The following is an 11,578-nucleotide window of genomic DNA, read 5'->3' as shown; positions in this document are numbered from 1 at the left end:
CGGCGCGACGCGGACATGTCCGGCGGCGGAGAGGAGCGGGGCTAGGGTTTCGGAGGGAAAATGATCCGAAAATTTCGGGGGAGGTCTAGATTTATAGGTAGGGGGAGCTAGGAGAGTTCAAATGAGGAGCGATTTTCGGCCACGCGATCGTGATCGAACGACCGAGAGCATGGAGGGGAGTTTGCTGGGTTTTGGGCCACTTTGGAAGGGGGGTTGGGCTGCAACAAAAGAGGGCTTTACGGTTACCTGGTTAACCGTTGGAGTATCAAACGACCTCCAAATGGCACGAAACTTGACAGGCGGTCTACCGGTGCTATACCAAGGCTGCTTAGCAAACCTCGGGCCATTTCGAGAAAGTTTAACACCCACTCACAACAGGAGACAAAAAGGGGGACGCCGGGGGACATAGGAGTGCCGGATTGCAAAACGGACAACGGGGAAAATGCTCGGATGCATGAGACGAACACGTATGCGAAAAGAGATGCACATGATGACATGATATGAAATGCATATGATGACATGGCAAAGTGCAACACGCAAGCAAATGACATGGCAACGCCGACGAATAACTGGCGGACACCTGGCGCAACGAATCTAGGGCGTTACAGCCAAGATCCAGCCGGTGGCGGTGTGTCCATCGAAGGCACGCCGTGCGCTCCCGGCCTTGTGTCATCGCCTTTATCGCCTTGTGATTAGTAATGCTCATACATAGGAAGCCCCACAATCCTTCCTCATTATAATTGTTCTCATTCTTCACTATCGGCTTGTTGGTATTTGGGATAATATACGAACGTATATAAATTAGTGGAATTCAAAGTAAGAAATCGAGGTGGTACTATTTGGCTGGAAATAGTGGTCCGTCATATGTATTCTCTAATACTAATGTCAGCACGTATGTGTATTTTTTTCTTCTCGCGTTGCACTGAAGTTCGGCCAACGGCCGACGGCCCAGCCTGCAGGCCCAAGTCGGTCAACGCAGCGAACATGATGCTTTGCGGCTATATAGAGATTACTAACACCTCGAATATGTTTTAAATTCAAACTGAAAGCGTAAAATCATGGGAAGAAGTGTATTGTGACGGTGAACCCAAGGAGTCAATTCATGCTTTATTATTAGGGAAAGACTTACATAATCTGTCAAAAGGCTAAGAAGAAAGCTGGAAGATGTATCCGACCACAGCATGGGTGGATTATACCTGCCATAATTAGCTACCTCAGGGGCAACCATATTAAACTCTCTTATTACGATGCTCAATAGAAATATTTCCGAAATCTTGTAGTAGACTACGAGATTCATTCAAAATCGGTGTTGCCATCATAAAGTAACCCTCATCGTTGTTTAATGCTTCGGCCAAAGTAATTTGTTTGATTGGACAACTACCTTGCTGCAACCAAGGCTGAGCACCAACAGCAAGCCTTGTCGAAGAGCTTATGCTTTTGCGTATACAACATTTGCCACATGTTCCATTTTTGTTGTAGCTACTGCAACAAATGCACCATTATGATCACGGATAACCGCCCCACATGCTTCACTTTTATCTTCATTGAAAAAAGAAGCATCAACATTTAGCGCTATAGCCTCTGGCAGAGGGCAATGATCCAGGTTTACCTGCAGCGCGAACAAAGTTCACACTAAGAGCATGAATGGTCATCGTTGTTCGAGATATATTTTGGACCTCCTCTCGTCTGACCATCATCTTTCTCTGCCACCAAAATACCAACATGTCGCTGCCACAATCTTAGTTATTACTATGGGACCCTTGTATTGACATTGGAACTTACTCTCGCATAGCATGAACTCAAGCATTTTTGCTCCCAAGCGATCTACCATTAGCGCCTCAACTATGATTTCATAAAGTCTCAACTCCTTCCATATCTGCTTGGCCCTTGTAAATAAATAAACCATGCCAGATATCTTCAGCGCCTTGTTGACATAGTGGGCATTGACCACTAGTGCCAATGTGACAATTTGCAAGGGTTGATAGGAAAGGTATTGTGTAGTGAAGGCATCGCCACACAAAAAGATTCACTTTTCCTGGCATTTTCAAGTTCCAAATCTTTTTCCATACTTGATGGTTTTGAGAGCTAGATTGTCCCATGTCCACCTTGGGTCATGTTTGCCATTGAGCAGCTTATTGAGGAAAAGTTTTCCTGCCCACATATCCCGAAAGTTTATATGCCACCAGTTCGCGACACACTCCGGGTTGTGAAGGACATCGGCAAAGGGAAGATATCGATTGATGCCACTGCTCCTACTTCTATGTCTGCTTCTGCTAAAGCTCCGAAGGTCAAGAAGGCAAAAGTTGAAATCCCTCGTGAAGGAGAATCCTTCACTGTACGAGATTTGTCTTTGCACCCAGCAGCCCTGGAAAGTCATATCAAGCTCGACCGAAAAGTGAAGTTGGAAATGATGACTGAGATTAATCTACTTCACAGTTATTCTCGTCAAACACTCCTGTATGAGAAGGAACAAAAGAAGCGCTCTTGGACCTTCTACGTAAGCGTTACTCCCGCAAACAACTATCTGCCAAGGGTATCGAGAAAGAATACGATTATCTGGAGTTGTTTGAAGTTCCTCGCATCCGAAGGCAAACCCCAGTGCTTCCTCAGCGTTCCGCCTCCACCGACCTGCTGTTTGTTGAACCAGATGATGATCTCGAAGACACAACAGGAACATTTAACTTCAAGCCAGATTCACCTTGCGCTACTACTCCCGAAGCTGATCCCGAAGCCCATGGTGCGTCTGCAACTCCTGCTTCGGCCTCGCCCATCGCCCGCTCTGTTTCGCCGAACAGTTCGAGTTCTGATTCTTAGGATTCTTCGGACGAGTAGTTGCTCGCATGCATTCTCTTTCCTTTTTGACACTTGTTGACAAAAAGGGGGAGAAGAACATCGAGTGATAGATAAGCGGATTATTTGCAGGGTGTTTCCTTTCGCCATTTGTTTCTCTGTCGAACTATTTGCTTTTGGAACTTAATGCACTGCCTATGGTGTTGGAATACTTGCTTGTCATGTACCGTTAATAACCCCCCCTGCAATGCTATTCACTTCCAGTTATCTGTTTGCAGGTGAAAGTGAAAGCTTACTTCCTTGCAATAATTATCCTCGATTCTTATCTATTGTGCAGGGAAAGTAAAAGCATTTCAAGGAGGATTGGAAATCATGCTTCTCTAGAAGAGACATTTAACTCCTTGAAACTATATGTGTCTTATGATTATATATTCTATAATGATTCTCTTTTGCTATCTAACCTTGCAGGAGAAGGAAGTTAGCTTCAGATATAATTTCTTGTGATTCGATCGCGAACTCCCTCTATCTATCTCATAAACTATTTTTCCTCGCATATCTCCATCGTATCATCCTTGTTGCAGGAAAACCTCATCTAAAGCATATCTACTCCAAGCAATATACCTGTGATTCCCTTGCTCTGATTCTCCTCGAGTATCCAACTTGCAGGGAACTTATATCTCTTGTGGATTCAAACCATGTTCTGAGTGACGCCTCATGGATTATCCTTCGTCACAAATCATTTCAAAGTATTCACTTTTTCTAACAATTCTTTTTCAAAGGTTGTGTGTGACAGGAATTACCTCAGGCACTATCGAGTGCATTGAAGGAGACCACGAATGAGATTATATGTCAATTTCATTAATACGAAGATTCATATCGCTACCTTCCGATTCATCTCCTATGCATTCTCCAAATGATGCATACCTTCAGGGGGGGCGTGTTTTATCTTCGTAATTATCTCTCGTGTTTTATTATCCTTTGCAATCCATCTCATTTCGTTATCTATCTTTCAATGTGTTCTGTTTTGTCAACAATCGTCCAAAAAGGGGGAGATTGTTGGTGCAATATTTGCCCTCTTGTGTTTTGGAGATTGTTGACAGAAACAGGCATGGACTGATTTGTTTGCTAGTGCACACAGAGAAAAATAGTCCATGCAGAACCGAAAAGAATGTTGTCTCCGGTGCCAAGTTCGAGGAACTTCACGAAGAATATCTGCGTTGCAGAGAAGAATGAGCTACATGTGTTGAAGACATGTAGGCGAGAAGATTGATGTGAAGGAGTTAACCCCTCGAAATTTTATTGCTGATGTGAAGCAATTGGTTCGGAGATTCTGTCCGAAGAAAGTTGACTGCAGCGAATGGAAGTCGAAGACAAAGTGAAGACGTAGTATTCACTTCGTTATTCTTCTTTCATTTATTTGAGTCATAGGACCTCCGCTATTAAGAGGGGTATAGGTTCTCGAAGCTTAGATCCATTGTGATGCTTAGCCCAAAACCTATGCGAGACTGAGAGAAATCTCTTTATGTTTCGAATGATTACCTGTCAGCAGTAGACGATGTTCTTCGTGCTGCAGGAGATATCTTTTGAACTAAGGAATTAGCATTACTTGTTCCGCAAGGAATGTTACTGTTGTGCTCAATTTTTGATCGTTGGACTCATGTCGTTCGGCCATTGGCTGCTCCACATGTCCATTTTGGATTTTTCCTTCAGGGAAGGCTACGGCTATAAATAGCCACCCCGCTCCAACGTTGCCCGTTGGCTGCTCCGTTTAAGATTTCTGAGAAGATTGATTGAGCATCCCCTCTCCGAGTGATTTGATTTTAAGATCCACAAAGATAAAAATCAAGAGCCAAACTTAGACAGTGGTTGAGCATCACAGTAGTTCTGAGTTAAGAGTCTTGTACCTATTGCTCTTGAGAGCTGCGCACTCTCTAGACGGATAGGTGTCGGCTTGAGTGTTGAAGTGTCATTGTCTTCACTGAGAAAGATCTTCAGCAACCAAGAGTCATTGTGGTTCGCGAAGAGGTCTGTTGAAGGTTTGGAGTCCGCCAACAAGTATTTACCATGAGTAAAATCAACTGGAGTCTGATCAGTTCCGAGTTGAAGGAGAATAGGGACAAAGAGAGTTTATCTTCTGTGTTAAATCACAACCCCTCCAACCAGACGTAGTCGTTTGGCAGAAGGGCGAACTGGTCTACCAAATCCATATGTCGCCATCAAGCACCACTAGTTCACTTTACCTTACTGCATTACCTTCAGCAGTTTACTTTCGTGCTCTGTGACGATTGTTTATCTGATCAATCATTAATTGTTGCATATTATTCGTTCCTGTCACCTCTGCCATTCCCATCTACTATAGTTCGTTGCTCATCTTGTTGCATTCTCATTATTCAATTTAGTCGTCTCAGTCGTATAAACTTCTCTGTGCACTTATCTTGTTAAGAATAGTGTGAATTCCCTGTGTCAATTTCATTCACCTCATCGTTGATCTTTCTTGTGCTTTTCCTTCGTAGTTCTCACTCTGCATTTCTCTCATGCTTCTGCATCTGTTCATATATTGCATTACCATCATTGTTTTCAAACCTGTGATATCATATGCTTGAACCATTATTGCTTCCTACCTCGATAGTTTTGTTCCTCAATAACGTGCTTGATTAAGTTCTTTTCTACCAAACCTTATTTCTGCTGCTCTGCTTGGGATTAGTTCAAAACATTCACAAGAATTTTTGAATCTCCCATTCACCTTCCTCTGGTCGATATACTCTCAGTCCTAACACCATTCCGTAAAATATGATAATGATATAGGTAGTAAGGGGAGAATATCATAGGAGAGAGCAATGATAAGGGAACGGTAATAATACCTATTGGGGATATCATACGCTCAGAAGATGAAAGTGAGGGGGAGAAAACTGCCAATACAAATGTAGAAGGTGATAATACATTAATACCTGAAGTGTATGAAATCTTTCAGGTCAACAAGAGATGGAAACAGAAGATGGGGAAAGGTGTACCTCAGGAAGTTGATGAAGTTGTGGATCAATCACAAGTACTAGAGGAGGCACCAACAAGTGAAGAAATGGCTCATGATGAGGGTGATCCTGAATCTACTAAAACCCATGTACCATCCTCTAGTGCTCAAATAAATAATGAACCGATTGCCTTACGAAAGGTTAAAAGAAAAGTAGATGTACCTATTTTTGAGAATCACTGCATTTAAAAACAAAAAAATTCAACGCACACACAATGATCTATCCATGGAGATGCATAGCAACGAGGGGGAGAGTGTGTCTACGTACCCTCGTAGACCGTAAGCGGAAGCATTTCACAACGCGGTTGATGTAGTCGAACTTCTTCGCGCTTCAACCGATCAAGTAACAAACGCACGGTACCTTCGCGTTCTGCACACGTTCAGCTCGGTGACATCCCTTGTCTTCTTGATCCAGCAAGACATCGAGGCAATAGATCAGTTCCTTCAGCACGACGGCATGGTGACGGTGATGGTGAAGTGATCTTCGCAGGGCTTCGCCTAAGCACTACGAAAATATGACCGGGGGTGTAAACAGTGGAGGGGGGGCGCCGCACACGGCTATGCAATTGTCTGGTTTATGCTAGGCGCCCCCTCCCACATATATATAGGTGGGGGGAGGGAGGAGCACCCATAGGAGGCGCCCAAGTAGGAGGAATCCTACTTGGAGTCCCTCCCAAACCGCCCCCCTGCCATATATAACCGAGGGATAAGGAAAGAGGGGGTGGAGAGGGAAGGAAGTGGGAATCCTAATCCACACTTTCCTTTCACTTCTTCCCGTTCCCTCCCATCCTTAGGACGGCCCATATGGGGGACGCCCCAGCCCCTTGTGGCTGGTGCATTTCCCCTTTTGGCCCATGAGGCCCATATCTTTTGTCGGGGGTGCCCGAAACCCCTTCCGGTGACCCGATAAGTACCCGGTACCCCGCCCCCCCCGAAATACTTCCAGTGTTTGAATACCATCATCCTATATATCAACCTTTACCTCTCGGCCATTTAGAGACTCCTTTTCATGTCTGTGATCTCATCCGGGACTCCGAACAACATTCGGTCACCAAATCACATAACTCATATAAGACTATATCGTCATCGAACGTTAAGCGCGCGTACCCTACGAGTTCGAGAACTACGTAGACATGACTGAGACACCTCTCTGGTCAATAACCAATAGCGGAACCTGGATGCCCATATTCGCTCCTACATATTCTACGAATATCTTTATCGGTCAAACGGTTATGACAGCATACGTAATTCCCTTTGTACATCAGTATGTTACTTGCCCGAGATTCGATCGTCGGTATCTTCATACCTAGTTCGATATCGTTACCGACAAGTCTCTTTACTTGTTCCATAATACATCACCTCATGACTAACTCCTTAGTCGTTTGCTTGCAAGCTTATGATGTGTATTATCGAGAGGGCCTAGAGATACCTCTCCGATATTCGAAGTGACAAATCCTAATGTCGATCTATGACAACTCAACAAACACCTTCGGAGATAACTATAGATCATCTTTATAATCACGCAGTTATGTTGTGACGTTTGATAGCACACAAGGCATTCCTCCGGTATGCGGGAGTTGCATAATCTCATAGTCGAAGGAATATGTATTTGACATGAAGAAAGCAATAGCAATAAAACTGAACGATCGTTATGCTAAGCTAACGGATGGGTCTTGTCCATCACATCATTCTCCTAATGATGTGATCTTGTTATCAAATGACAACACATGTCTATGGTTAGGAAACCTTAACCATCTTTGTTCAACGAGTTAGTCTAGTAGAGGCTTACTAGGGACACGGTAAATTTGTTTATGTATTCACATATGTATTTAGGTTTCCGATCAATACAATTATAGCATGAATAATAAACCTTTATAATGAATAAGGATATATAAAATAACAACTTTATTATTGCCTCTAGGGCATATTTCCTTTAGTCTCCCACTTGCACTAGAGTCAATAATATAGTTCACATCGCCATGTGAATAACACCCATAGTTCACATCGCCATGTGATTAACACCTATAGTTCACATCGCCATGTGACCAACACCCAAAGGGTTTACTAGAGTCAATAATCTAGTTCACATCACCATGTGATTAACACGCAAAGGGTAATAGGGTGTGATCATGTTTTGCTTGTGAGAGAAGTTTAGTCAACGGGTCTGTCACATTCAGATCCGTATGTATTTTGCAAATTTCTATGTCTACAATGCTCTGCGTGGAGCTACTCTAGCTAATTGCTCCCACGTTCAATATGTATCCAGATTGAGACTTAGAGTCATCTAGATCAGTGTCAAAGCTTGCATCGACGTAACTATTTACGATGAACTCTTTATCACCTCCATAACCGAGAAATATTTCCTTAGTCCTCTTTAAGGCACCTAAGGATAATTTTGACTGCTGTCCAGTGGTCCACTCCTGGATCACTCTTGTACCCTCTTTGCCAGATAAGTGGCAAGACACACATCAGGTGTGGTACACAACATGGCATGTCATATAGAGCCTTTGGCTGAGACATAGGGAATGACTTTCATTCTCTCTCTATCTTCTGTCGTGGTCAGGCTTTGAGTCTTACTCAACTTCACACCTTGTAATACAAGCAAGAACCCCTTCTTGGACTGAACCATTTTGAACTTCTTCAAATCTTATCAAGGTATGTGTTTTGTGAAAGTTCTATTAAGCGTCTTGATCTATACCTATAGATCTTGATGCTCAATATGCAAGCAGCTTCACCGAGGTCTTTCATTGAAAAATTCTTATTCAAGTATCCTTTTATGCTATCCAAAAAATTTGTATCATTTCCAATTAATAATATATCATCCACATATAATATCAGAAATGCTACAGAGCTCCAATTCACTTTCTTGTAAATAAAGGCTTCACCGTAAGTCTGTATAAAACCATATGCTTTGATCACCCCATCAAAGCGTATATTCCAACTCCGAGATGCTTGCACCAGTCCATAGATGGATCGCTAGAGCTTGCACACTTTGTCAGCACCTTTAGGATCGACAAAACCTTCTGGTTGCATCATATACAACTCTTCTTTAAGATATCCATTAAGGAATGTAGTTTTGACGTGCATTTGCCAGATTTCATAATCATAAAATGTGGCAATTGCTAACATGATTCGGACAGACTTAAGCATCACTATGGGTGAGAAAGTCTCATCGTAGTCAACTCCTTGAACTTGTCAAAAACCTTTTGTGACAAGTCGAGCTTTGTAGATAGTGACATTACTATCATCGCCGGTCTCCTTCTTGAAGATCCATTTATTCTCAATGGTTTACCGATCATCGGACAAGTCCACACTTTGTTCTCACACATGGATCCTATCTCAGATTTCATGGCCTCGAGCCATCTGTTGGAATCTGGGATCATCATAGCTTCTTCATAGTTCCTAGGTTTGCCATGTCTAGTAACATGACTTCAGGACAGGATTACCGTACCACTCTGGTGCGGATTGTGCTCTGGTCGACCTATGAGGTTTAGTAGTAACTTGATCTGAAGTTTCATGATCATTATCATTTGCTTCCTCTCTAGTTGGTGTATGCATCATGGGAACGGTTTTCTTTGATGTGCTACTCTCCAATTCGAGAGAAGGTACAATTACCTCATCAAGCTCTACTTTCCTCCCGCTCACTTCTTTCGAGAGAAACTCCTTCTCTAGAAAGGACCCATTCTTAGCAACAAAGATCTTGCCTTCGGATATGTGGTAGAAAGTGTACCCAATAGTTTCTTTAGGGTATCCTATGAAGACGCACTTCTCTGATTTGGGTTCGAGCTTGTCTAGTTGAAGCCTTTTGACATAAGCATCGCATCCCCAGACCTTAAGAAACGACAACTTAGGTTTTTCGCCAAACCATAGTTCATATCGTGTCATATCAATGGATTTAGATGGTGCCCTATTTAACGTGAATGCAATCATCTCTAATGCATAACCCCAAAACAATAGTGGTAAATCGGTAAGAGACATCATAGAACGCACCATATCTAGTAAAGTACGGTTACAACATTCGGACACACCATTACGCTTTGGTCTTCCAGGTGGCGTGAGTTGTGAAACTATTCTACATTGTTTCTAAATGAAGGCCAAACTCGTAACTCAAATATTCACCTCCGCGATCAGATCGTAGAAACTTTATTTTCTTGTTACGATGATTCTCCACTTCACTCTGAAATTTTTTGAACTTTTCAAATGTTTCAGACTGGTGTTTCATTAAGTAGACATACCCATATCTACTCAAATCATCTGTTAAGGTCAGAAAATGACGATACCCGTCGCGTGCTTCAATACTCATCGGACCGCATACATTGGTATGTATTATTTCCAATAAGTCATTAGCTCGCTCCATTGTTTCGGAGAACGGAGTTTTAGTCATCTTTCCCATGCAGCATGGTTCGCAAGTATCAAATGATTCATAATCAAGTGATTCCAAAAGTCCATCTGCATGGAGTTTCTTCATGCGCTTTACACCAATATGACCTAAACGATAGTGCCACAAGTATGTTGCACTACCATTATCAACTTTGCATCTTTTGGCATCAATATTATGAATATGTGTATCACTACGATCAAGATTCAATAAATTATTTACATTGGGTGTATGACCATAGAAGGTTTTATTCATGTAAACAGAACAACAATTATTCTTTGACTTAAATGACTAACCGTATTGCAATAAACATGATCCAATCATATTCATGCTCAAAGCAAACACCAAATAACATTTATTTAGGTTCAACACTAATCCCGAAGGTAGAGGGAGTATGCGATGGTGATCTTATCAACCTTGGAATCACTTCCAACACACATCGTCACCTCGCCCTTAACTAGTCTCTGTTCATTTTGCAACTCCTGTTTCGAGTTACTAATCTTAGCAACTAAAAGCGGTATCAAATACCAGGGGCTACTATGAACACTAGGATGGTACACATCAAGAACATGTGTATCAAATATACCTTTGTTCACTTTGCCATCCTTCTTATCCGCCAAGTATTTGGGGCAGTTCCGCTTCCAGTGACCATTTCCTTTGCAGTATAAGCACTCAGTTTCAGGCTCGGGTCTAGCTTTGGGCTTCTTCATGGGAGTGGCAACTTGCTTTCCATTCTTTTTGAAGTTCCCTTTCTTTCCCTTGACCTTTTTCTTGAAACTAGTAGTCTTATTAACCATCAACATTTGATGCTCTTTCTTGATTTCTCCAATTTCAGCATTGCGAAGAGCTCAGGAATCATTTTCGTCATCCCTTGCATACTATAGTTTATCACGAAGTTCTAGTAGCTTGGTGATAGTGACTAGAGAACTCTGTCAATCACTATCTTATCTAGAAGATTAACTCCCACTTGATTCAAGCGACTATAGTACTCAGACATTCTGAGCACATGCTCACTGGCTGAGCTATTCTCCTCCATCTTTTAGGCAAAGTACTTGTCAGAGGTCTCATACCTCTTAACACAGGCATGAGTCTGAAATACCAATTTCAGCTCTTGGAACATCTCATATGCTCCATGGCATTCAAAATGTTTTTAAAGTCCCAGTTCTAAGCCATAAAGCATGGTGCACTAAACTATTAAGTAGTCATCATATCGAGCTTTCCAAACGTTCAAAACATCAGCATCTGCTCCCGCAGTGGGCCTTTCACCTAGCGGTTCATCAAGGACATAATTCTTCTGTGCAGCAATGAGGATAATCCTCGAGTTACGGACCTAGTCTGTGTAGTTGCTACCATCATCTTTCAACTTAGCTTTCTCCAGGAAC

The sequence above is a fragment of the Triticum dicoccoides genome, chromosome 1B, assembly GCF_002162155.2.
Source record: "Triticum dicoccoides isolate Atlit2015 ecotype Zavitan chromosome 1B, WEW_v2.0, whole genome shotgun sequence".
Lineage (NCBI taxonomy): Eukaryota > Viridiplantae > Streptophyta > Magnoliopsida > Poales > Poaceae > Triticum > Triticum dicoccoides.
This window is presented reverse-complemented; position numbering follows the sequence as displayed.